Genomic DNA, 12,769 nt, shown 5'->3' on the forward strand with positions numbered 1-12,769 from the left:
AACATCATAATTCTACTCTAAAAACAAACCCTGAAAACCAGAGGTATCACCCCCCCCCCTGTCGTACATCCCCCCCACCTCTCACTACCATTCGTTACCTGAGCGAATCTCGCGAGACTTGGTTACCTTGGCTGCAGCACGCAGTGACGCTGGAGGCTGTTTGAGGTGCAGCGGGTCTGGGGGTCGAGCCAGGCAAACACACACACACTCACTCACTCTCTCACTCACTCTCTCACTCTCTCACACTACCCGGAGCTCCGAGGTTGTACCGCGAGCACGGCGGCTGTTAGAGCAGCCAGGACCGGGAAGGAGTCGTTTCGTCCGCGCGCTGGGAAGTTGTGAGGCGCCGTAGTGGAGCTCGAGCATGTGAGTGCCTGCCGTTGTGTTTACCAGAGCCGCGCGCTGCAGCGCGAGCAGAGATGCGTTGCTCGTTTCCAGCCTCCAGCGTGCAAACGCGCAGTAAATGAAGCGGGTGCATGTGTGCATGTGTGCATGTTACTAGACTTATGTGTGCGCGCGCGTGTGCCTGCCTGCCTGCGTGTGCGTGCGTGCGTGCGTGTGTGTGTGAGCAGAGCGGCCGTAAACGCGTAACCTGCTGACGATGCTGCACGGTGGGCTGCAGCTAGCAGCTTAAACAGCAACTTCAGCTCGATTACTGTGGCTGGCCACTGGTGCCATCAGGATCCTTTCTTCGGCTGTGGTCAGGCTGCTTCGCACGAGAGACACTTTCTCCTGTCCGGTGCATGCAAAAACAAAACACACTGTATAAGGTGAGCTAACATCGTCTGCTGTGTCCCGCCTGTGTGTGTGTGCGCGCGCACTAGAGATGAACCCGAAAGCAGACTGCATGCTCCTTTTGCTGTGTTTTTGTCGATGACGTAGTAAGCTATTGCATATTGTCCTTGTAGCAGCCAGTGCCATGCACGTCATTTACTTCATACCTGATAGTAACCCAGACAGAGTGAACGGAGGGAGCTTTAGGTTGGTCAGGCAGGCAGAGTAGACATACTGTGTACATCGTCCTCATGTGTGAACAGGCAGATGTGTGGTGGTATCACATGTTATAGCAGAGGTGTTATGAGTTGCTGCACATATAGGCCACTCACATCACATTTGGGTCACTGTCTAGTTGCTCACCTTAAAACTGCCCGTGCTTAAAAAGGGCCACATATATGGGTACATGAGGCCTACCTTGCAGATCTGATTAAAGCCTGCCTTCCTGAACTTGCTGAAGTTTTAATCTTCCAAACAGAATTTTCCATTGGCTTCTTCAGTCTGGGTTTCTTTTTCTATAGTCTGTATGTTTTCTAGTCAGTCCCCTCACACACACACACACACACACACACACTGACCTGCTCGCAGGTGTGCAGAAAATGACAGCATCATCATAATTGCACTGATAATTCATCCAGTAATGGTTTCATTAACATCGCCAGGCTAAATGTGGTAGCAGCGCTGTTGTTCACATCTCTGATGGATTAACAGGGAATTAAGACTTTCAGGTATTTTGGCTTCTTTTCAGGTGTAGGATTTACAAGCCTCATTTCTGCACACAGTACTAATAGTGCAGAGCTGAAAGTGGCACAACAAAAGGATGGTATGTGTTTTTGCCCTTGATTTGGAGTTGGATGTAAACATTTGTTTCGGTTTCAGTGGCAGATTAACGGTTTTCAGTGCAGTTTTACCATTACCATTTAAAAAGTGTTGAGACTGGGACTACTTCTTCCTGGATTGGCATTTTAGAGAAATATGGCATTACAAAATACCAGGATATTTTAAAAAGCAATAATTTGCCCATACTGATTTTATTGTGCTGGGATTTCCCAAACTAGTTATTTTACCACCTGATCGAAACCAATCAGATCTTTGTGTTTGTATAAATAATACAGGCACACAGTTTAGATGAGATGAGCTGCTGATTAATACGCTCAGTAAAATCCCCTTATTTTAGCGAGATTATAATGAGACATTCTGGACTGATTGATTTAGTTTAGTAGACACTTTTCTTATAAATGACTAAAATAAATATCTTATAATCCAGTCTGAGTCTCCTCCCTGACCAATCAGCTCCCAGCTCTGTTAAAATACTACAGTCTAATTACTGTGTGTGTGGTGGGGGTACACTCTCTTGACTGATACCTGTTGCTGTTGGTGTCCTGATGTGAAATAACTAGTTTATAGTGGGTAAATGTGCTGTGTGTGATTGGGGTTTATAGTATGTGTGTGTATTAGCATTAGCGTTAGCCTCCACTCGGTTCTGAATGTGCTCTATAGTGCTGGTTTAAAAACAAAGAAAGGCGAGCGGTTCTCCCGCTGGTTAAACAGAGCGTTTCAGTGAGAGTTGTATAAAGGTTCAGATGCTATGGTCAGTTTTCATGCTCTACTATAATATAATAGCTCCACACTGCAGACTCTAAACTCTTTACTTTACCTTCTGAGAATGTCCGCACTGCTTCCGGCTGGGCAATAATGTCCATTAATGGTGCCTTTGGGACACCAGCTGGCGCCCTGAACACTGTAGTTAACAGAGACTCTAAACTGGATTGGGATTAAATGGCATGTCAGACACACATAGGTTTACCTATCATTTAGGTTTGAATTTTGCCTTTAAGTTTCAGAGATTACATTTTAAATAACATTTTTTATTTTGATCTGTTTTGATGGTTATATCTTGAGATCTTTGAGATCTTGAGATGGTTATATCTTGAGTATCTACATACACAAACTGGACCCTCACTCACTACAATACACAACCATGGCTCACGGAAAACACACTACGGACAATAACGAAATTATTTCTTTTTAACTCACACATACACTCACATACAGATAAATATGTACATATGTATACATATATACACACACACACACAGACACGCACTATTTCATCTGTGTATATATATTTGTATATTTGTATTTTGTATTTTTTTTGCTTATATTTCTATATTTTCATATTTTTATATTTTATTTTTAACTTAAATGTAACTTATTCTATTTTTATTATTTTTTTCTTTTTTTTTTCTTTTGCACTTTACTTCATTAAGTTAAGGTTTAGTTAAGTTTAAATGTAGATTTTTATTGTATAGCTTGATGTGGGCAGACTGTCATAAATGCATTTCACTGCAAGTTATACTGTGTATGACTATGTATGTGACAAATAAAATTTGATTTGATTTGATCTTTAAGAGTGCGACGGCGGCTTCAGAAAGGTCTCTTATGTTTGATGAACCATGTTTGTAATATAGATGTGATGAAACTAACCAGTCTAAATAACCTTTTTTTTAATTAATAACCAAACTAATTTAAAGGTCTACCTCTGTTAGACACATGGGTTCTTTATGGAACCAAAAGTTGTTTTTCTATGGCATCGCTCGAAGAACCATTCAGATCCCCTTTATTTTATAAGAGTAGTTGTTTTTCTGAGAAGTACTTAAAGTCTGCAGTCATAAGGCATTGATTTATTATAGATACAGAAAGGCAGCTTGGTTGGTCGGAAAAAAGGAAAGACGCAGTTCGAAGTAACAACTCCTAGTTGAAATCTGTGTATTTTGAGTGCACATCTTATTTGGGAAGCCTGTCTGAAATAAGGTGCTTACATAAAACATGTTGGAAATCCAGCGTTTACTAAGAACTGGAAAAACAGGAGATTAAATAGAGCCTCATCCAGTCTCCTCTCTGCGACCTCTCCTCTGATACAACCTCACTGGGAAAAGTAAATGTGAGCTCTGGTATGCATGCTAAATCAGACGACGGATTGTTATGTAAAATTCAGAGATGAATAAATTAACATACTGATGGTCAATTCTTGTGGCCTTGTGTTCTGCGTTCCCATGCATTCAGCTCAGGGAGAGTAGCTGTGGAGGGGGTAGGTGGGCAGGGTAAACAAAGACATCTTAGACAAACTAATTGGTTGAGCTTGTGAAATTATGAAATGCCTGTGGGATTGAGGGCAGACATGCAAAGGAATAGAAAGTCTCTCAGGAAAGGACAGAAAATCCAGTGAGAGAAACTTTTATGAAACTTCTTAAATCTATTTTATATGTAACTCATAAGTTAGACACTAGCCCGGGTCTTAGGCGGTCCCTGCAGGGGTGTAAATGTGTCCACACGAAAATAGAAAATGTATTTATTGTGTTTCATTCAGTAGTTCATCTTAAAATAGATTAAAAAAAAACTATGGTGATTTTTAAACTATTAGAAGTGCTAAAGTCTAAATGAATACCTGACTGACAAGTCATTGCATTTTATACACTGTAGGGACAAAAGTATTGGGACACCTGCTGATTCATTGTTTTTTCTGTATTTCTTAATTATAAAAAAAAGAGTTTATCCTGCTTTTGTTGGAGTAATCGTCTCTCCTGTCCAGGGAACACTTTCTAGATTTTGGAACATTGTTGTGAGGAGTTGATTGCATTCAGTGGCTCGAGGATTAGTGAGGTTAGGATGTTGGATGATCATCACCCCACCTCACACCCAACTCATCCCAAAAGTAGTGGGTGAAGCATCATCATTCCAGATAACACAGTTTCCCTGCTCCACTGCTCAACACTGGGAGTGCTTTGCACCCATCTAGGGTGACATTAGGCATGGTGCCAATTTGTCCAGCTCCAAAAACATTCTAATCTAGTGGTAGTACTTCTCTACGGGGAGCAGCAGGGAGAAGACAATGTGTGTGTATGTGTCAGCAATGGGTTTACTATCATAGGATCCTTATTCAAGTTAAAGTAGCTGAAAACATTCATTAGAAGGGGTACCCATAGATATTTGGACATGTAGTGTATAGTGTTACATGTTAATCATAAATATCCAGTGGCCCTGTGGCCAGAAACTGGCAATACTGTGCAATCAGAGCAATCCTAAAAGTTTTAAAAATGCATTAATTGTTGGTGGGTAATGATACACTCCATTTAAAGCACGGCACTGGGTTCACGATTCGATATTTAATAGAAATATCCCAGAAATACCCAGTTTCCCCATCTTCCCGTTTCCACCCATACTAGGTGTTCCTCTGTCACACAGTTCTTCAAATGCTGGAAAAGTAAAGGATAGCATGTCATTGTATAGCTCAGCATGATTGGATGAGAACGCTAACTGCCAGTTCTGTTACATCGTCTAACAGAGAGGTGAGGGGAGAAAAAGGAACATCCTACCACCCAGAGGGAGCAAGAGCAGTTGTGCTTTCTTGGACTCGGATGGCTATGGCATCACCTAAAATCGAGCCAGTGTTCTCCCAGCCATAGATACCTGCGACACTTGGTAGCCCACAATTCGATTCAGTTCATGATACTGGGTTCATGATTCGATATTCTAGGTGTTTGTAGTTTAGTTTTATTGAGTGCGCTTTTCCCCGATGGTTGACAAAAAGTAACTTTTGAAAGAAGTCAGATAACTGTGTAAAACATGCAGTAGGTTACCTAGGAAATGCAGAATAGGAGATTAGATTGCTTAGCCTAAAGCATTTTGGGACCAGTCTCACAGCTTTGTGACTTGGCTTTTGCGTAAATTTCCCTAAGCCCTAGTAAAACATGGTGCTGGGATGGTAGCTGAAGTAGCATTTTGACAATATTGCAAATAGAAGTGCTGGAAACCTGTATGCCATCGAAGCAGCAGAGAGGCAGACAAATCCATTTTTCAGCTTAGTGGTGTAGATTTTAGATGAATCCTGACCTCTGGTTATCCTGCCTCAATCCCATCATGTTCTGATTAGATCCACACTGGCTGGGCTATCATGAGCAGGCTAAATTTACGCTTGGGTCTGTTTATGACAACCGTGAACTTATGTTTCCCCCTGAACAGCTATACCGCTATAATGTTGGTTATTAGGACTGGGCCAGAGTAGAACTGAATAATGAGAGGAAGATGAATAATAATAAATAATAAATGTTAAAGCAAATAGTTCAGCTGTATGTGTACGTGTGTGAGATACTGTGTTTGTCTTTGTCTGTGAACAGCTCCAGAAGCTTGTTTGCCTAGTGTTGGTCTCTTGGTCAGTGTAACCTGGTGAAGCATCATGTGTGTCGGTGTGTATATGCCTGTGCCTGTGCCTGTGTGTGCTTTTAGTCTAGACAATTACATAACAGTTTCAGCTCATCTGATGCATCCACAGCCTCTTTATTTCCCCTTCATGTTGATATACCATTGGGGGGAGAATTGTCACAATTTGTTTTTCATTATCTGGTCACAGGTTAATGACGAGACTGTATTTCTCTCCAGAAATACTTTTTTTTTAGTTCTTTAGTCAGCTGGGTAGGCGTCATTTTCTTTAATGTACCTAACAAACACCTTGCTTTCTAGTGTTTAGACTATGACCAGGGCCGATAATTTGGCTGTTTTGTTTGCAAAGCCACTGGCAACTGTTGAACATAGCAGGGTGGTAAAATGTGGGAAAGCATGTTCAAGCTACTGTGGCTTATACAGTTATAGCAATGTATGTTCCAACTCCCTGACCTTTTGAATGCTTCCACCCCTTTTGTTCACCCTTTAACGTGCATTTAAAGGGAGGACTCTGAGCTTAGGGCAAGAATTGGGACAGGGCCAATTCACCACCCTTCCTCATCCCTAACTCCTCAACTCATACCAAAAGTTTCAGATGGTGCACCATCAGTCCAGAGAACACAGTTCCACTGCTCCAAAGCTAAATCCTGGGGGTGGGGCTTTATACTCCTCTAGCCCATGCCTGTTATGGCGCCAGTAGGTCCAGCTAGTCATATTCTGCTGACCATACTTCTTTACAGGGACTAGACAAGCTGTGTATGTGCATTTGCACATCTGTGTCAGCAAAAGTAGCTGAATACGTTCATTAGAAGGGGTGTCCACAAATATTTGGACGTATAGTGTCACAGGTTAAACAGAAAAGGTGTAATCATTGTAAATCAGTTTGGGGCAAAAGGCACACTGGTGACCCTACACAGCGCACACTTCACCCTATAGTATAGACACTCTCCACTTGTACCGTGGCAGACAGAGAAAATTGAAATGTCCGTGCTCTTCAGTGACTCCATCAGAATGGCCAGGGACAGATAACAGACAGGTACTCTGATGAACGTCCAGAATAAGCTCCCTTTTAATTAAATCTAATGATCGTAGTGCTGGAATGGTGTCCGGCTTAAGAGAGGCTTAGCTGTAGGTTTTTGATTTCATGCTTTTTTTTTCCCTCATATAAAAAGGTAATTTTGTTGCCATGACAGCAGTTGTATGGCAACAGCATACAGTGATGGAACTCTAAACTGCAATGCACAGAATGAGAGTAAATCAATATACACACATACTAAATTGGACATACACTATATTTCCAAATGTTTGTGGACACCCCTTCTAATAAACATGTTCGGGTTACTTTAAGTTGCACTCATTGACACTCACAGCTTGTCTAGTCCCTTTAGAGAAGCATTGGCATTAGAATAGGACTCTCTGAAGCAGATAAACATGAACCTATTGGCACCATGACAATGCCAGATGTGGGGGAGAGGAGTTGGGGATAAGTTGGGGTGGTAGTCATCCAACATACTGACCTCATTAACTCTCTTTCAAATCAAAGCCTCATAGCAGTGCTCCAGAATCTAACAGAAAACCTTTCTTGGACAGTAGAGACAGGTACTCCAACAGAAGCAGGAAGCACAGTTTTTAATACCATTGATTATGGAAGAAATAATGAATGGGCATACCATATAAGCCTGTTTCATGTATTATATTTTCTATATTTTCATATTTTTATATTTTATTTTGTAACTTAAATTTAACTTAAATGTAACTTTTATTTTATTTATTTATTTTTTTTGCACTTTTGCACTTTATTTCATTAAGTTAAGGTTTAGTTTAAATTTAGATCTTATTGAATAGCTTTGATGTGGGCAGATCTGTCAAAAAAGCATTTCACTGCAAGTTATACTGTGTATTACTATGTATGTGACAAATAAAATTTTATTTGATTTGATAAAAACGTCCTATAGATGTTATAATAGATTTATTGCATGTAAATATTAATATAAACATGTGTGTACATAGGACTTCTGCTGTAAAGATAGGGCCTATTTCAATTGGCAGCCTCTCTGTAGGACTGTCAGAGTTCATAATTAATATATAAATTTTTCATTGTGTCCTAGGCATTTTGCTATGACAGGTAGTGGATACTGGAGGATTTTTCTTTTACAAATAAGCACTCGTTTTGGAAAAGCACTGTCTAATGTATTTTTGATGATTTCAGTGTCCTGTAATAGCACAGTGACTGATAGCTTGGCATTGACCCTGCACACTGGTTCTGTGCTCAGTGCATTATGTCAGGTTTCTGTCTTTCCTGGTGTTTGTCCCTTTAAAGATCAGGAGGTGGGAGGAGTTTCCGGAGGAAACAGGTGTGGGCCGAAAAGGATGATGTCATTGTTTCAGGATCACCTGGAAAAACTTATGCTGAACGCTGGCTGGCAACACACACACACACACACAACAGCTGCTAGGCACCAGCTCACCTGTCAGCCTGCTGTAAGTAGAGTAACATTAACTGCTTGGTTGAGAATTGAGAAGTTTCTTTGGGGCGAATAGAGGCGATATGTGAGAGCTGCAGCTGACAGGTGGTCCTGCAGTATTTTGAGGTTCTAGTGGAGTTTGCTTTGGAAGTGTACTATCATAGGATCCTCATTCAGGTTAAAGTGCTTGAGGTGCAGGTGTTTCAGTGGCTTATGTTGCATAGTGTTTTAGAGAAGAGTAGTTGTCTAAAATGGAGTATCATAGTGCAGTGGAGGCTATGTTAGGTACTTTTAGCTGAATGGACTTTGTGAATCATATTACTATTCACTTGAACCAGCTCTGCAACCAGCATAACAGGTCAGCTGAATGAACATACTTGCGTGGGTGTCTCAGGTTTCATATATCTGATGTACTTTGGGTTTACAATGTCAAACTGAAGAGCATTGCAGTTCTGAGGATGAGGGGGTGCACAGTGTGCTACTGAAGCAGTAAGGCACTTGAGGTGATGCTGTACAGTCACTGTACACTCTTAAAAATAAAGCTGTGTTATGTTGAAGATTAAGGACTTTTGGTTCCCAGGGGAACTTTTCAGTGGGTGAATCTTTAAAGAGGTTGTTCTCAAACTGGTCGTCAGAGTCTCATAGATAACTCAGATTTTCACTTTAACTTATTACATACACCATTTAAAAGGGTTACTTTAAAGGCCCATTAGTTTTATGAGATATATAGTTTTATGATATATATATCTCATAAAACTAAAGGGCCTTTAAAGTAACCCTTTTAAAAGGTGTATGTAATAAGTTAAAGTAAAAATCTGAGTTATCATATATATGTATTTATATGTATGTTATACACACACACACATGCACACATATATACATATAGGAGAGTGTGAAGAACGTATGAAGAACCTCCACATATAATAAATATATTGTATAGGTTCTTCTATAACTTTTGTAAAGATTCATAAAATCTTTGAAGAGTTCTTCAAACTCATAAATCTTTGACACATGTTTTTTGAGGCAGTTGGAAATAATACCTCTATTTCCCTAACACCCAGATCTGAGTGCCTTAGTAACTGACAACAAAATACAGTGTAATAATAAAATACACCAATGCTTTAAGTATAATTTCATTTATTAATGAAAAATAGTTGCTGTAAACTAGGGCTGCACAATATAAATCGTTTCAGCATTGTCACTGCAGTGTGCACATGTGCAATGTCACACAAGGCAAAATAAATCATACACAACATGCTGCACATTGTTTGAAACAAAAGGAAAATTCACTGTAGTCATTTTCTGTGACATATCTACCAGAGACAGGTGATATTGTCTACCCAATATCATTTATTTTACTCCAGTCTGCACACAGTTCATTAATAATATCATATCAACATTTTCAGTCACTTCTGGAGAAATGTGGTGAAAATTCTTGTTTCGTAAAAATTGCAATATATATTGCAGAACAACAAAATATCACAATGACACTGTTTTCGAATACCGTGCAGCTCTACTGTAAACTACAACCATGTATTGGCAAGAACCTAGCAATACGAAACATATTATGATACAGGGTTTATGTTCAATATATTGTGATATTGTAATCAAGGCAAAATGTTGTGTGTGGGTTCTTAGGAAAACTGTCATAGTATAAACTAGTGTTGCGCCGATACTGGCACTTGCACACAGTATGGGTATCGGCAATAGAGAGCACTGATACCTTGAAGCTTACTGACGCCCTTCATTTTTTTTTTTTATATAGAACATTTTTCTTTGCATACTTTATGAAACCAAACTAATAAACTAGTAAAAGCCAGCCATAACTAGTTATTACCATTAAACAGACATTTAATGGAATTACATAAGCACTTTTTCACGTTTCATTGGTTCTTGAATCAAAAATAGAGCTTAAGCAGCTTGTTTTAAGACCACGTAGTGAAGTTTAGTACCTTTTTACATAGAGACCTGTTTTTGAACGTTTTTTTCACTGCTCTGAAATGTGACTTTGAACACCTGTTAAAAGCTGATTGTTCAGTCTTAGCAAGACTGTGCTTCCCTACTTTAAAGTGTTTCTGCATTGTGGCAATTTTTATTTCATATTTTATTTTTGATTTTTGATTTTATTTCATAGCTCTGAAACTTTTCTAATGTGCAGTTACTCGACTAGTAAATGTTCTATCAAGCTTATTATATCTTATTTGGGATCAGATATAAAAGTACAACCTATAATAAGTGGAACACTATAAATATCAGGATTTATATCCATCTGTCCAGTACCTGTATACCTATATCAGTATCTCTCTCTCTCTATAATATCTATCTATCTATCGATCGATCTGTCTATCTTTCTATCTATCTATCTATATATATATATGTAATAGTATTTTACGTTGTTTTTAATGGTAATCTAATCTGATTGTGATACCTGGACTGTTATATAATGCCTTATATTCAACCTTCTCACTTTTCAGCTGTGTGACCTTTTTTAATGTTTTAGTCTAACACAACCTGGTTTAAATATCAAGGATTGTGCTGCTGGCGCTGCCTCAAAGTAGAGCTGAGGATGACTCAGAGCAAATTTACCTGCAGACCATGCTGACGCCAACATGCTGGAAATGCTTCGACTCGTGAGGCTTGGAGAAAAGCTGGGAAGAGGAACTATTGTGTTTGTGCTTTTTGCTGTGTTTTACAACATGAAGGCCTGTCTGTGTGGGAGGTATAGCTTTAGTCAGCCTATGTGTGTGTCTGTGTGTATGCACATGTATGCTGTGAGTACCCCTAATGCTTCTCTGTTGTCATGGAGTTTGTGTGTGTGTGTGTGTGTGTGTGTGTGTGTGTGTGTGTGTGTGTGAGTGAGTGTGTCTGTGTGTGCTTAGGTAATCATATGACGGTGAGTAAAGCATGGGGCTGAGGGGGAGGAGTCATTGTGAGGGGATGATGTCATGTAGGAAGTAGTTCTAGTAAAAGGGTAGTTCGGCTGACCGATGAATCACACACACTGAACCAGGATGTGCAGGTTATGGTCCTTCTGCAGTGATCATTATCATCCGCAGCACACACGTCTGTTTGTTCTGTGTGGTGTGAGGCACTTTGCGATGAGGATATGGAAATATATGGAAGTGTTAGTTTCCTATTGGAGGGGTTTCTCTGGAATTGAAGCGTGCTTGTTTTGTTTGCAGTGAATCGGACCGTGTGTGTGTGTGTGTGTGTGTGTGTGTGTGTGTGTGTGTGTGTGTGTGTGTATGTAAAGCACAGACGTTTTCCTTGATGTCATGTTTAAGCGGCCACCTGCCCCAGACAGACACACACAGGTTTTTTTTTTTGCAAGATCTAGATTTTAGATAAGATTTGTCCTATTATTTTAAGCTAGACACATATTTAAATATGTTGTTGATCACACCAAGACGTTATAAGACAATGCCTAACCTTTTTCAAATTAATTAGTGCTTTAAGGGTTTCTTTGAGCAATGCCTTAGGGGCCTAAAAGTGGTCCTCTAGAGAACTGTGTTTGTAAAAGAGGTGTGAGTGTGAGGAAAATGTACACTGGTAAACAACCTTTACATCAAGTGAAAGTTCTTCAAATATTTAACACCATGATCCCTAGGTCTGTTATTCAGTTCTTAGTCATAAAGTAGCAACCATTATGCCATATTTTGTAACGGTTTAGTTTAGCACATTCTGTGGAGTCCCACAGGGTTCGGTTTTAGGGTTGGTGAAACTGTTGCAAATTGTGGCAGTAATTTAGTTATGGGAGTGATGAACTGAAATGCAGGCCTACACACAGGGTTTAGGGGGTTAAAAGGTTACAGAATGAAATCAAAATGGGTTCCTCTGTGGAATCGCTCAAGACGTCCTTTGTAGCACTTTGGTAAGATATTGAAGTTTTCTTTTTACTGCCATTAATTGTTTTAAATATTTTTGCCTATAGATTTGACCATGTTTCAATTATGAAAATTTCATTTTCTTAGAGCTTAACTACATCATTATGAAACGTTTTGTAGGTTTGCAGTTATTGGTTACAGTTATAAAATACTGGAAAGTGACTGCTTAATGATATCATTTGGGTGGTGGACCATTCTCAGCACACCAGTGTTCCTGACATGGTTGTGTGTGTGTGTGTGTGTGTGTGTGTGTGTGTGTGTGTGTGTGTGTGTGTGTGTGTGTGTGTGTGTGTGTGTGTGTGTGTGTGTGTGTAGGACTATAACAGGGCTATTATTCTGGGGTTTTGTTGGGAGAGAGCAGAACCAAAAAAAGTGTATGGTATGTGCACCTGAATAAATGACCAATGAGTATAGTATAAGAATATT

At 39.8% G+C, this 12,769-nt stretch overlaps 1 protein-coding gene across 4 annotated transcripts in view; it reads left to right on the top strand.

The window, feature by feature from the left end:
* Positions 1-145: 145 nt before the first annotated feature.
* usp54a (ubiquitin specific peptidase 54a) overlaps positions 146-12,769 on the top strand; it is a 57,627-nt gene continuing 45,003 nt past the window's right edge. For 3 of the 4 annotated variants that reach the window (XM_072678327.1, XM_072678330.1, XM_072678331.1), the window contains exon 1: positions 146-366. The gene's annotated coding sequence lies outside the window, so the exon portion shown is untranslated. Of the gene's footprint in view, positions 367-652; positions 771-12,769 lie in introns of those variants that run through there. The other variant, XM_072678328.1, reaches the window with a different exon arrangement.

This window comes from Salminus brasiliensis, chromosome 4, assembly GCF_030463535.1.
Source record: "Salminus brasiliensis chromosome 4, fSalBra1.hap2, whole genome shotgun sequence".
Classification (NCBI taxonomy): domain Eukaryota; kingdom Metazoa; phylum Chordata; class Actinopteri; order Characiformes; family Bryconidae; genus Salminus; species Salminus brasiliensis.